General features: G+C 44.1%; 1 protein-coding gene across 8 annotated transcripts in view; it reads left to right on the forward strand.

The window, feature by feature from the left end:
* The first annotated feature begins 563 nt into the window (after positions 1–563).
* The window catches only part of Pogz (pogo transposable element derived with ZNF domain), a 44,786-nt gene continuing 31,863 nt past the window's right edge, over positions 564–13,486 (forward strand). For all 8 annotated transcript variants that reach the window (XM_087624023.1, XM_087624026.1, XM_087624042.1 and 5 more), the window contains exon 1: positions 564–900. The gene's annotated coding sequence lies outside the window, so the exon portion shown is untranslated. The remainder of the gene's footprint in view (positions 901–13,486) is intronic.

Genomic DNA, 13,486 nt, shown 5'->3' on the forward strand with positions numbered 1-13,486 from the left:
GATCTCTAAGTTCGAGGCCAGCCTGCCCTACCTGGTGTGTTCCCGGACAGCTAGGGCTCTGTAGAAAGACCCTGTTTCAAACAACAAATGAACCCTCAAAACCAAAAAAAGTTATTTCATTTAGACAAGGCACACTCACAGAAGGCTACCTGAACAAGTGTCTCTTAAGGTAGAGTGTTATCTTGGTCTTTGTTGCAACAACAGTTGTTGGTGCCATTGGTACATACCATCTTGTTTGTGGTGTGAAGTTCTCTTGAATTGGTAATAAACCTTGTATGGAGAGTAGGGAAGAGTCTAAATTTGTTTGGAAAGTCTAAGAAAGTAAATTGTGAGACATTTTCTTTGGGAGCACCATTTTTCTCAGCAAAATTTGGATACTGTTTGTGAAGCTAATTATTCTTTTCTCTATGAAAGCTTTTTCTTTATTTATTTATTTGCAGGCCCAGACAAACTTGACTAGAAAAGAAGGCCGGACAAGGGTTAGGATGAGCGATGACGTAGAATACTAGCCAGCCAATTGAAAGAGCACGAGAAGGGGAGGGCGGAAGTGACGAGAGGTATCCCTCCGCGGGGCGAGAGGGTCGGTGGGGGGAGTCGGCGTTTCTCTCCCCCGCGCCAGCTCCCGTACACGGAGCCACATTCCTTGGCCCCCCCACCCCCTCCCTCGGGGCCCCCCCGCCCCCCTCGGGAAAAAAATCCACCCCAATCACTCGAACCCGAGGGAGCCTTCCTTTCACCCTCGGGGAGAGGAGCTTTCAACGGTTCCCTCTCCTCTGTCTCCCCCCCAACCCCCGTCCCCTCCCCTGCTCCCACCCCCTACTCCCGGCGCCGGGTGCAAGGTCCCTTTAAGGCGACGGCACCTTCCTCGGGTCAGACTACCGGCGGCGACGACCACGGGAGGTGAGTGAGCGAGCGAGCCCCGGCGCTCCCCACCCCCTACTCCCGGGGGTTCCGTTATCTTTTCGCTGGGCCGAGGCGTTCCGAAGCCAGACAATGAGAGGGGGATGGGGCGCGCGCGCGGGTTGGGGGAGGGGCCGAGCGCGCCCCCGCGGCCCCCGAGTGGCGGCGCGGCCCCACGGCAGCAGCGGCCGTGGGGCGCGGCGCGCGCACGTCTGTGTGCGCGCGTGTGCGCGTGCCCCGGCCACGGAGCCGCGCGCCCTGGCCAACGGTGGCCCAAGCCCTGGGATGCCCCGCCGCCCCCGCCCCCTGGCGGTGCCGCGCGCGTTCGCGCCCCACGGCCGCGCACCACGGACGTCCACAGGCACGCCGGGCGCGAGCGTCCCGGAGGAGTGGGCGGCGCGGGCGCGGGCGGCGGTCACCGGGGAAGGGGGGGTGCGGTGGCGCGGGCACGCGGGGCCGCAGCTGCGGAGCGGCGGAGACCGGGGTTCCCGCTGCCCCCACGCGCGGAGGCGTGAGCGCTGGTTTTGAGCTGGAGGAGGGAAGAGAGTGACTGCTCTGCCGGTCCCCTGTGTTATGTAATCCCGATCCGTGTGCGAGGACATCCCAAACCTCTGCAGCTAGTTGAGGAAGTCACCTCCCTCGGCCCCCAAATTTATTCAAGGATGGCGCTGTGATTTACAGAATGGAATGGGGCAGAATCTATTTTCTGGTTATTATGTCCTGCCGCTGTAGGCGCCATGTTTAGCCCAAGGACTATTTTCTTTAGATTTTCAACACCTTCTGAAAAGGAGTAATGTCATCGAGCCACCTGCTTTCTCTCGTTTCTGCCCGTGGTCCTGGTTTCCTCTCCTGGGTTGTGGAATTCTTGTAAACTGTCAACAACACTGCACGTTTCTCACTTATTTTAAGCCTTCAGTAAAAGAGCTGAGAGTCTTTTTGGCCTTTTCGTTCTCTAAGAAGAAATGGAGATTGAATTGTAGTATCTTATGACAGTGCAGAGGATAGCCGTTTTCTCCACACCTGCTCACCTCCCTTTGTAGCACAAAACGCCACAAAAATGAGATTTAAAAAGCAGTTTCCCCAAATGAAGAGAAAAGGGAGGAGGAGCCAGCTGCTGCTGCTGCTTGAGCAGTGGTGCCCCTTCCTTGTTCTGGAAGCAGGAGATTGGGATGACTTACTTACCATAGGCATTCTTAACTTTAGCGTGCATCCCAGATTTTGGAGGTTATTAAGCGTGAAGTTTAAGAACTTTGTGCCTAAAAGGTTTTTTGTTTTGTTTTTTTTGTTGTTGTTGTTGGTTTTTTTTTGGAGTGTGGGGTGGAGTGGAGGGCTAGTATCAAAGATTATTGCTTTTGTGGAAAGGCGATCAAAATTAAGACAATTTGATTGTGCCTTCGATTTCTGTCCCTTTTCTTATATTGTCAGAGTATGTGCAACTGAAATAACAAAAATAGAATGGACTTGGAGGGGAACAGGTGGGCTTATGAGTTGCCACTCCCATCTTGCGTGGGTATAGTTCAGGAAAGCAGTTTACTTGCGCTGTGGCTGGCTGAGCCTGGGGTGCCCCTCAGAATCCCTCAGGGGCGTTTGGAGACCTTAACTTAAGAATTACGAGTAAAGCTTTTTATTTCTCCCATGAATTTTGCAGTGATGATGCAGACATGAAGGCGGGTAAAAGCAAGGCAGTGGCCTCTGATTTCCGTGTTAAGCTTACCTGAGAGTCTTTGATGGAACTGTGGCAGTCTAGCATGAAACTATTAAGTTTCAGCTTTGGAGTATATCTTTTTTTTTTTTTTTTTGGTTCTTTTTTTCGGAGCTGGGGACCGAACATGGAGTATATCTTTAGTTTTTAAGAATCTAATAAAAATGAAAGGCAGAATAAAACATATCGAGGTATTTCTTTTAAAGTTTTTCATGCATTTTAATTGTTGCTGTAACATTTTTGTATGTGTATATAATGTATTTTCATCATAGTCACAGCACATTACCCTCTTGTTACCTTCCCACTCCTACTGATCCCCTCCCCAAATTCCCTCCTTTCATATCTTGGCCATGGGTGTGGGTGACCTAGTGAATTTAATTAGTGTTGCTTACGGGAACATGGGCAACGTAACATGCAGAAACCATCTCTTCTTACCTTAGCAACATTAACTGACTATAGATCCCTTTCATGCTGGCATACTAGCATAGTCTTGAACAGGTTTATGTAGGCAGTACCAGTTGGTGTAAGTTCAAGAGTGCATGTCAGTGTTCTGCAACACTTCTGGCGTTCTTTCGCTCCTCTCTTGTGATGCTTTCTGAACCTTGGAGTGGGCCACAGAGCTGCTCCGTGTAGAATTGAGCATTCTTCTACAGCATCGGAGTCCTGGCCCTTTGGGCAGTGATGAATCTTGGCACCATGCAATGCATGGTGACACATGCTGCAGAAAGATGCTTCTCCAGCTTTGAACAGCTGACAGACAGCAGCAGCCCTGTAGGCATAAACACACATGTTCACATGGCATTTGATGGGCATATAATGTCCATTTAGCAAATTAACAGCGGTAGCTTCCCTACTCAGATCTATGACCCTCTCAGCCACACACTTTTGATGAAGCTTAAAGTACTAGATATAAATTCCCTCTGTGGAAGGAGCCTCAAATTCAATCAGAAAATGGTTGATTACCCTATAACTCACAACACTGTGTATGGAGATGACACCACCACTGTTTGGATGGGATTGTTGTCATGAGGAGAGGCATTGTGGGATTGAGTTGCTGTATGCAACCCACTCGTTTCATAGAAATGCATTTTTAGGGTTGGGGATTTAGCTCAGTGGTAGAGCGCTTCGGTCCCCAGCTGGGGGGGGGGAGAAAAAAAAGAAAGAGAAATGCATTATTTTTACTTGCAGGGCTTAACTGACTAACTGACAAACTAGATCTGACACTTCAGTGTTCTTCTTGAAAATGAATAGGTCGAGTTTTGTCAATACTAGGAAAACAGTTGACATAAATGATAAAATTAGAATTATGAAAAACTTAACAGTCTGAGTTTTAACATCTTCCCAAGATTTGGAAACTTTAAAAAAAAATAGTCATAGTTAATAACTGTGACTTTTTAAAAAGTGTAGTTGGGTATGATAGCGCGTGCTGGCAATCCCAATGAAAGGGAGGCTGAGGGAGGATTGACTTGAGTTCATGTTGTCCTGCTCAGAGCCTCAAAAGGGAGTACGGGTGGGAACGGAGCAGTTGGAGATTACATGGTACATGAAATCTTAAAAAAAAAAAAATACTTCCTGATTAAGTGCCATTTGGAAGCTGGGCACAACTCAGTACATCAGTGTTTTCTATATATCAGTGCATACTGTGAAAAAAATGCAAGGATTCCCAAGGGCCGAGAGATGGCTCAGCAGTCTGAATGTTTGTCTTGAAATCCTGAGGACTACAGTTCAGATCCTAGCTTAATGCACTTTACAAGCTGGACAACCCCTTCATACTTGTAACTGCAGCTTTGCTGGCAGTGGAAACAGAAGTGTCTGTGGGGCTCGGTGGCTTCCAGCCTGGCTAAGAAGATGCTAGCCTAGGTCTGGGAGGGAGGGAAGGAGGGCGTGTGTGTGTGTGTGTGTGTGTGTGTGTGTGTGTGTGTGTTAGGAGAGGACCCTGGCACCTTGTTCTACTTTCATAAACATAAGCAGTTTTTTTTTAATGTAGAAGTAAATACCAAAATACAGAATCAGTACCAAAGTACAAGGTATATCAGTGAGCAGAGAAATGCATAGTGCTAGGCAGTGGAATGAATACCCAGCGCGTGCTAGGTAAATGCTCTATGGTGTATGGAAAGATAAATGCCAGAGACAAGACCTGTGAACCTCATTGTTATAGAAAGCCTATCCAGTGCACGGACATGTTCCCAGTATAATTACTTACTGTGAACTACAAAATTAAAGTTTGCCAAAATGTTAATAATGGATTAATGGAAGACAGTGTATCACATAGTATACTGTCTTTGAGGGAGCTATAGAATTGACCTAGGATTCATTTCTTAAATGTACCCTCCTGCATCCCCATTTCTTGTTAGTGCCTGAGAAATGTGTATATATAAGTTCATAATTGCTTTTAGGAAAACATAAAATTTCAGCCAAAATTGTTACTCCCTCTCCCTGCTTTTTTTCCTCTTTCTTTCTTTTTTTTTTGAGACAAGGTCTCTCTATGTAGCCCTGGCTAGTCTGGAACTTGATTTGTAGACCAGGCTGGTTTTGAACTACTGGGATCAAAGATTTGCGCTACTATACACAGCCCTACTCCAAGCTTTTAAAGAAAAGTCCATGTATATAAAAAGGGTTAAAGAATGGAAGTGACACCTACTGTGGACCTATGTATGACCTAGACAACAATGATTTTTAGTATTTTAGCCAAGTTTGAAAAGCCAACAGATGCCATTAAAAGGTCAGAATATCTGCTAAGCCGTATTAAAGCTGCATTCCTGACGTTTCCACTTAATAGTTCCAATTATTATCTATGTATTTGCTTAGAGTAAGTACTTTATCCTGTAATACAATTATACCACCGTGTAATATCTGTGCTGTCGAAGCAAGCTCGTACCATTAAAATCCTGAGTGTCTTCCAGTGTGCACTCTATATTAAAACAGTCCAGTCGTTGCCCAAATGTCTTTTTAAAAGCATATATTTTTCTTGTGCATGTGGGTATGCCGCATGTTTGGGTGTCAGCAAGGCCTGGAGTTGGAGCTGGAGTTGGAGGTGGTTGTGAACTAGAACTACACTTCACACCCGAGGAGCAGCTAGAGCGCCTAACTGCTGACCACCTTACCAGCCCGTCACTTGCTTTTTGAGGGATGTGGAGAGTAGAGTCTTTGAACTTGTGATTCCCCTGCCTCCACTCTCCAGTTGCTCTGATTAGAGGCCTTTGCTATCACTTGGTTCCAAAATGCTTTTATGACCTTTGATGAGCTGAGGCTTAGCAAAGGTTCGTGTGTGTTTTAGTTTCATCCTATGTATTGTCTCCACCACTGTGGTCTGTTTGTGGCATTGTTATTTTCAAAGGACCATCTTAGTGTTTTCATAGAAGGTCCCATACTCTGCATTTTTGATTATTTTCATGGAGAATGTCCACCTCTAGATTCATCTCATTTCCTCATAGTAGGGGAGCAATGGAAGGAGGTAAGAAGGGAAAAGGAAGAGACAAAGCCAGGGAGTAAATAAGCCATTTTTTATTCCTTATGATTTTGAATTGTGTGTGTGGGGGGGAGTTGGGAGTATAGGAGGTTGAGGATTGGGGGTTGGGGGATTGGGGGTTGGGGTATGGGAGTATGTGCATGTGAATGCAGGTGTCCATGGAGGCTAAAGTCATGGGATTACTTTGGAGTTGGAGTCAAAAAAAGAAAAAGAAAACAAGCAAACCTGGACTGGAGATGACTTAGCAGTTAGGAACACTGACTGCTCTTCCCAAGGATCTGTGTTTGGTTTTCAGCACCCATATTACATACAGCTCACTGCCATCTGGAACTCTAGTTTCAGACGATCTGTGCCCTCTGCTGGCCTCCATGGGTAACCAGCTAAAACACTCATACACATAAGATTTAAAAAGAATTTTTAAAAAAGAAAAAAATTAACAAAAAATACAATATATTTTCAAAATAATTATTTTTTAATGGCCGTAAACTACTTGTATTGAGAGGGAGTGTATGAGGGATAGCATTGGTTTCATTATGTCCTTAAATTTTCCTAAGTATGTATAAATTATGCCAATATGGAAAATGGTTTAGGTAGTTGATTGGGGGAAGGAAAGGGAGTACGTACTCTTGTGACTCTGTAAGAATGAAAGGAAGGGGAGCTGGAGAGATGGCTCAGTGGTTAAGAGCACTGACTGCTCTTCCAGAGGTCCTGAGTTCAATTCCCAGCAACCACAACCATCTGTAATGGGATCTGATGCCCTCTTCTGTTGTGTCTGAAGGCAGCTACAGTGTACTTATACAAATTAAATAAATCTTTAAAAAAAAAAAAAAAGAATGAAAGGAAGGTGGGGAAGTTGATCCCAGAAGCTGAGGGGAGGGTGGCAGCTGCTCTGAAGAGAGATCAATGCATGCATGCTCTGGATTACAGTATGATCTAGCTGGAATAGAAACATACCCTTAGTACACATCTAAATCTCTTTACAGTAAAGGTAGGGTTTGTAGAAGGAAGTTGCCATGTTTGAAAGTGACTTCAAACTGAGGGACAATGTGACCAGTCAGAGAAAGATATGGCAGAATGAGTTAGAGATAGGATATATCCAGCTCATAAGAACAGCATAGGAAGGGTGTGTGTGTGTGTGTGTGTGTGTGTGTGTGTGTGTGCGCGCGCGCGCGCGCATATGTGTGTGTGCATGTGTGTGTGTGCAGCTTTATTGGGACAGTTTTACAGAGAAAGGTTACAGAGAGAACAAACTAGACTCAAGTGAAGACAGAATGAACTAGAGAATGAGAAGGAGCCAGTAAATTAGAACATACTGCCATGAGACCAGGCAGAGCAATTTAGTCAGAAGCCAAGAGAAGCTGGATTGAATCTAGGAAGACTAGATTGTACAGAAAAGGGTAGACCTTCCAGGTCTAGGCCTAGAGATAGTTAGAGCAGAGGAGATGCTCTGGGCTCAGCCAAAGCCAGGTTTTCACATAGTTTGGGTACAGATAATCATCTTCACTTCATCTGAAGAACTAAAAGTGACATTTACACCTGAGGCCCACAACCAGCCACTGTAGCCTATTTGTTATCTACGGCCAGTGAAAGACCTTGTCTGGAAGGAGGTAAATGACATTCCTAAGAATGACACCCGTTCATACTCAAACAGAAACATACAGATACATGTATACATAACACATGCATTAAATAAAGAAAGAATAATACACACTGAGATGTACTTACTCATCAGAAGGGGACATTTCAAGTAATCGAGGCTAGCTAACTAATAATAGTAGTGAGGTAGTTTGTTTTCAGAATAAGCAGAGGGGCTGCTAGCATCTAGGTTATGGTCTTGAATTTTGCCCCTCACCAATTGTGTTCCTTGGAGAAATGGCCGGCTCTAGGTTCAGGGACAGGAATGTGTGAGTTACCTTGTCAGACAGCAAGGATTTATATAATACATGGCTGAGTTCTCTCTGAAGGACTCGGGAGTCAATGGCAGACATCTTCACTGACCAGAATAATACATTATTCTGCGCCGGTCAGAACATTAAATATGTTTGATTTGTGGTATCATAATGATAGCTTATTGAGCAACAACAAGTTTATAGGTGAGTTTGAGGAAGCCAGTAAAACAATCCATTTTGAAAGAAAAAAAGCTGTTCCTCATGGCCCAAGCTGTCAGTTTCACTTACTAGGGAGGCTGATGCAGGAGGACTCTGAGTAACAGACTACAGGACAGCCTGTTCAACTTAGACCCTGTCCAACCATGATGCCCCTACCCATAAAAGGTTGGGTGGAAAGGTTTTAAATGTAAGTGGAATGATAGATGTGTTTGTTTGTTTGTTTGTTTGTTTGTTTGTTTGTTTTGAGATAGGGTGTCTCTGTGTAGCCCAGGCTGTCCCCGGAGCTTGATCTGTCTGCCTGACTCTGTCTCCTAAGTGCTGGGATTAAAAGTGTACACCATTACCACCTGGCAATATTCGTACATTTTCAATGATGAATATTTGATATACTTTTTTAAAAAATATTTATTATATACACTGTAGCTATCTTTAGACACACCAGAAGAGGGCATCAGATCTCATTACAGATGGTTGTGAGGCACCATGTGCTTGCTGGGAATTGAACTCGAGCAGTTAGTGCTCTTAATCACTGAGCCATCTCTCCAGCCCAATATACTTTTTTCTTTTAAATAAACAGTAGTGCCATGTGCAGTGGTACATGCCTTTAATCCCAGCACTCCTGGTGTATAGTCTGGTGGAGCTCTGAAAGTTCAAGACTAGCACGGTTGCTGTAATGTAGTGAGTTCCAGAACAGCAGCCAGGACTGCATAATGAGGCCCTGTCTAAAACAAACAAAAAGCCCCAAACAGTGGAGAAGTATATACCATGGATCATTGAGGAATGCTGTGTGTGTGTGTGTGTGTGTGTGTGTGTGTGTGTGTGTGTGTGTGTGTGTGTGTGTGTTTATTAAATACAGCATTTTATCATATTGCTGAAGTTTTTTTTTGATGTGGTTATGTCTTGTTTGCATATGTGCATGTGTGTGAAGGACAACCTTAGCTGTCTTTCTGGAATTGCTACCACCTTGCCATAAAAAAAAGAAAGATTTTAACTATGTATCTGTGTATGGCTATGTGCGCATGAGCACGGGTGCCCACAGAGGTCAGAGGCATTGGATCTCCTGGCGTTACAGTTGGTTATGAGCCACCTATCATGGGTCCTGAAGACTGAACTTGAGTGCTCTATGAGAGCATTCTGTACTCTCAAAAGACTGACCATCTCAGCAGCCTTTTTTTGCGGGGGGGGGGAGGGCACATATATTTAAGACTCTCACCTGAGAAGCTAGGCTTACTTGCCTGAGAGGCCTCAGGGATCTAGTTTCCTTCTCCCCCTGCTGGCCCAAACCTAGTTCTCGCCCCTGCCCTGAAGATAAACTGGAGTGCTGCAAGGAGGCTATTGTTAGGCCTCAACAAGAATGTTGTTTATGTTGATACCTTATAGCCTCCCTTTTTCCCCTAGATGATTTGCATGCTAAGTGAAAGGAATTGGACACATTCTGAGATACCAGTTTAGGTTACAATCAAGTATTGTTTTGAAAATCTTGGCCTCACTGTCTTTCAGATCTATTTTGGGATAATTATAAATATGCTCTCAGTCAACAATTGCTGGGTTGAACAGCCTTACTGATTGATTAGTTCTGTATTCCTTGTGATAACTTGAATTTCTTTACATTTTGAGTAAGTAAGGGGGAAAGCTACCTTTAAACATCTTGCATTCCCATTTTCAGTTTTTGAGTAAGCCTTTTTTTCCCTGAGAGAAACAACATAATATTAATCAGCTGGAAAAATGATGTTGTTGCAGGATATTTGATGACACTTTACAGTTTACACCTTGAGGTTGTGTTATTTACTGAAAACACCTGTTTGTAAGTTGTGGTATTGCTCAGCCCTTAGCACACACCTTTAATGCCTCTGGCTGGAACGCAGGCAGGCCCTTTAATCCCAGACACGAAGGTAAAGTTAGTTTGTAGAAGGAAGCAAGCACTATGTTTGAAAGTGATGTCTAATTATTGAGTAGCAGACAAAGTGATGGATCAGGAGAAAGATTTGAAAGAAAAGGATATGCCCAACCCTCACGAGAATCAAGAGGAAAAAGAGGCTGAAGAGATGGCTCAGCAGTTAAGAGAGAGGAAAAGGAAGCTACCTGAGGGACAGAGGAAGAGGCAGTTTTATTGCCAGGACAGTTATAGAGATGCAGAGAGAACAGGCTAGACACAGGTGAAGACAGAAGGAGCCAGAAGATTAGAACAGATTGCCAAAGTTAGTATGAGGCCAAGCAGGGCACTTCAGTCAAGAGGCCAAGACAGAAGCCAGATTCAATCAGTCAGCTTGGAGAGGAGTTTGAACCAGAACAGTTTTGAGCCAGCCAGGTAGAGTTCAGAAAGATCAAGAAAGGGGGAGCTTATTCAGCAATAAGTCTCAGGGATTGAAAACATTCTAGGCCTAGATAAGATTGTACGGATATAGAAGCTTCCAGGACTGAGGTAGAAAGCCTTGGCAACAACAATTATACAGGAGAATAAAGGTTACATTTATGTCATTTAAATTCATTATTTCACAAAACCAAAAATCATTTACCTTGGGTTTGTTTTTGTTTGTTTGTTTGTTTTTGTTTTGTTTTGTTTTAGAGTGTCTTAAGAGAGGGAGTTCTAGCTCAGCCTAGTGGTAGAGCCTAGAGTTTGGAGGTTGAGGCAAGAGGACTGCAAATTTGAAGTTAGCCCTGAGCAGCAAGCAAACCTTGTTCAATTAGAGGAAGGGATGGGGGAGTGAAGGAAGATTATAAATATTTGATATAAAAGATAAGCCTTTTGGAATATGCTGGTAAAGTACTCACAGGCATAGTATGAATAATTGTTTTGAGATAGTTCTGCTTACTCAAAAGAAAGCTGTGTCTTGCTTGGTCTATGCTTGGAGAGGTGGTTTTCAGTTGGTCACTACTGAGATAGTGTCCTTTAAACATCTGCAGAGGCTTCTACCCAGGTTTTACTTGTTGTTTTCTGGGTTCTTGACTGGAAGAAGGTTGTGTGTTATAAAGTTACACAGCAAAGGAAATGGCATAGAGTTGTGTGTTGGGCTCTCCTCCCTCCCATTAAGTTGGATCCCTGTCAGAGCATGCCTGCGGAAGACAGGACAACTTGTGAGAGTTTATTCTCTTCATCCACCATGCGGATGCTGAAGCTGGAACTTAGGTGTCAGACTTGCAAGGTATCTTTACTCACTGAATAGTCTTTCAGTCCTGTAGTTCTATTTTTCACTTTCTGGAATTCAGTTTCTGGATACGTTGTCTAATATCTATATTTGTTAAACAGAATGAGAGAATTTAAGTCATGCTTTAGGTATTTTGCTCTTGGTTTTCCCCTTGTGATTTTGGTTTGAAAAGACACGTGTAATCAAAATTGATGATTAGAGGCCCCCTAGAATCAAGTCAAGTGCTTTGACAGTTAAAAATGGGTTTCCAAACAGCTCCTGGTTGTCCCTGACTCATTGAGACTTCATGAGATACTTTACATTTTCAAAGGAGACAGTGTCATCTATTGGGCATTGCCCAAAGTACACTTGTCAAGTTTATATGTTGATACCTACGATAGTTTGGTTGGCTGTTCTGGTTTTTTGCTGTTCAGGACTAAGACTCTGAGGACACCTATAACCTTTGCAGTGAAGGCTTTGTGTGAGCACTGGAGATAACTGTGTCCGGGTGTTTGGATACTTTATTGGGCTCTTTCTCTACCACCTCCACCTCAATCCCCTCCGACCCCCCAACCCTAGGTCGTTGAAACAAAGGTTGGGGGGAAACTCGGGTGGTGGCGGGGGCATATAGCCCTCTTTAGACTACTTCCTGCTGGTCAGGGGCATTGAGTTCCTTGTGGGCAAGGCCAGTCTTCATGGTCAGAATATCCAGTTTCTTCTTCCCATCTCTTTGTCATGACTGCTTGACAAACTGCAGCAGCCTCTCCAAGCTTTGGAATTTTTTTTTAAAGATTTATTTACTTATTATATGTAAGTACACTGTAGCTATCTTCAGACACACCAGAAGGAGGCATCAGATCTCATTACAGATAGTTATGAGCCACCATGTGGTTGCTGGGATTTGAACTCAGGACCTCTGGAAGAGCAGTCAGTGCTCTTAACCACTGAGCCATCTCTCCAGCCCGAGCTTTGGAATTTTTATACCCTCTCAAAATTCCTCAGAATCTCAAATATGAACTATCTTCAGCTGCCAGAGTCACTGCCGCTGCCAGAGCAGGAGACAGAAATCACAGTCAGCTGCTGTGGACGTTCTGAGGCAGCCCCCTTCCCACATCTGGGATTAAAACAAAAACATAGTTGCATAACATTACTGGTTTTTCAAAGAAACCAAAATTTTCAACTACAGTTAACAGTATCATTTCAAGACAAAGAAACTGACCCCTTCTCAACTCATATTGGAGGGCACAACAGCAGCTGCTCATGATGGTGCAGAGTTGAAAGCTTTGTTTCTGAATCAGGCATACAGTGTAGGCAGTGTTTGCAAATTAAAAGTGGACTCCAGGGTCCTGGGAACAGTTTGCAGAATTCCTAGACAGGAAATACTAAAGTAAGGTTCTTACCTTAGATGCAAAGTTTAAAGAAAAATCAGTACTCACAGTCCACGTTTTCTTCCTGCTAGTGTGACAAAAATATCTGGACATAAAGCACTTTCTATAGGGGCTGGAGAGTGGTTCAGTGGTTAGAGCACTTGCTGCTCTTGAAGTGGACTTGGATTTAGTTCTGACCTCTTTCTCTGACTTTCTTCTGACCTCTTTGGGTACCAAACACCCATAGGGTGTTAATGCAGACAAAAAGTAAGTCTTTTAAAAATGTATTTAGGTGGGAAAGGGTTTATTTCAGCCTACAATTCCAGGTTATAGTGTATCATTGCAGGGAAGTCAGGGCAGGAACTATAAACAGATCATTTCCACAGTCAAGAACAGAAAAGAAATACATACATGCTAACCTGCTCGCTTGTGCTCAGATCAGTTTTCTTCTTTAATATATATTAATTTTTATGTGCATTGATGTTTTGCCTGCATGTATGTCTATGCAAGGGTACCAGATCCACTGGAACTGGAGTTACAGACAGTTGTAAGCTGTCATGTGGGTGCTAGGAATTAAATCTGGATCCTGGAGGAGCCCTAACTCTTATTTATTTGTTTATATTTTATGTATGTAGGTACACTGTTGCTATCTTCAGACACACCAGAAGAGGACATCAGATCTCATTGCAGATGGTTGTGAGCCACCATGTGGTTGCTGGGATTTGAACTCAGGACCTCTGGCTGAGCAGTCAGTGCTCTTAACCTCTGAGCCATCTCTCCAGCCCCTAACTCTTAACTGCTGTCTGTCAGCTCAG

The sequence above is a fragment of the Rattus norvegicus genome, chromosome 2 (assembly GCF_021556685.1).
Source record: "Rattus norvegicus strain SHRSP/BbbUtx chromosome 2, alternate assembly SHRSP_T2T, whole genome shotgun sequence".
Taxonomy (NCBI): Eukaryota; Metazoa; Chordata; class Mammalia; order Rodentia; family Muridae; genus Rattus; species Rattus norvegicus.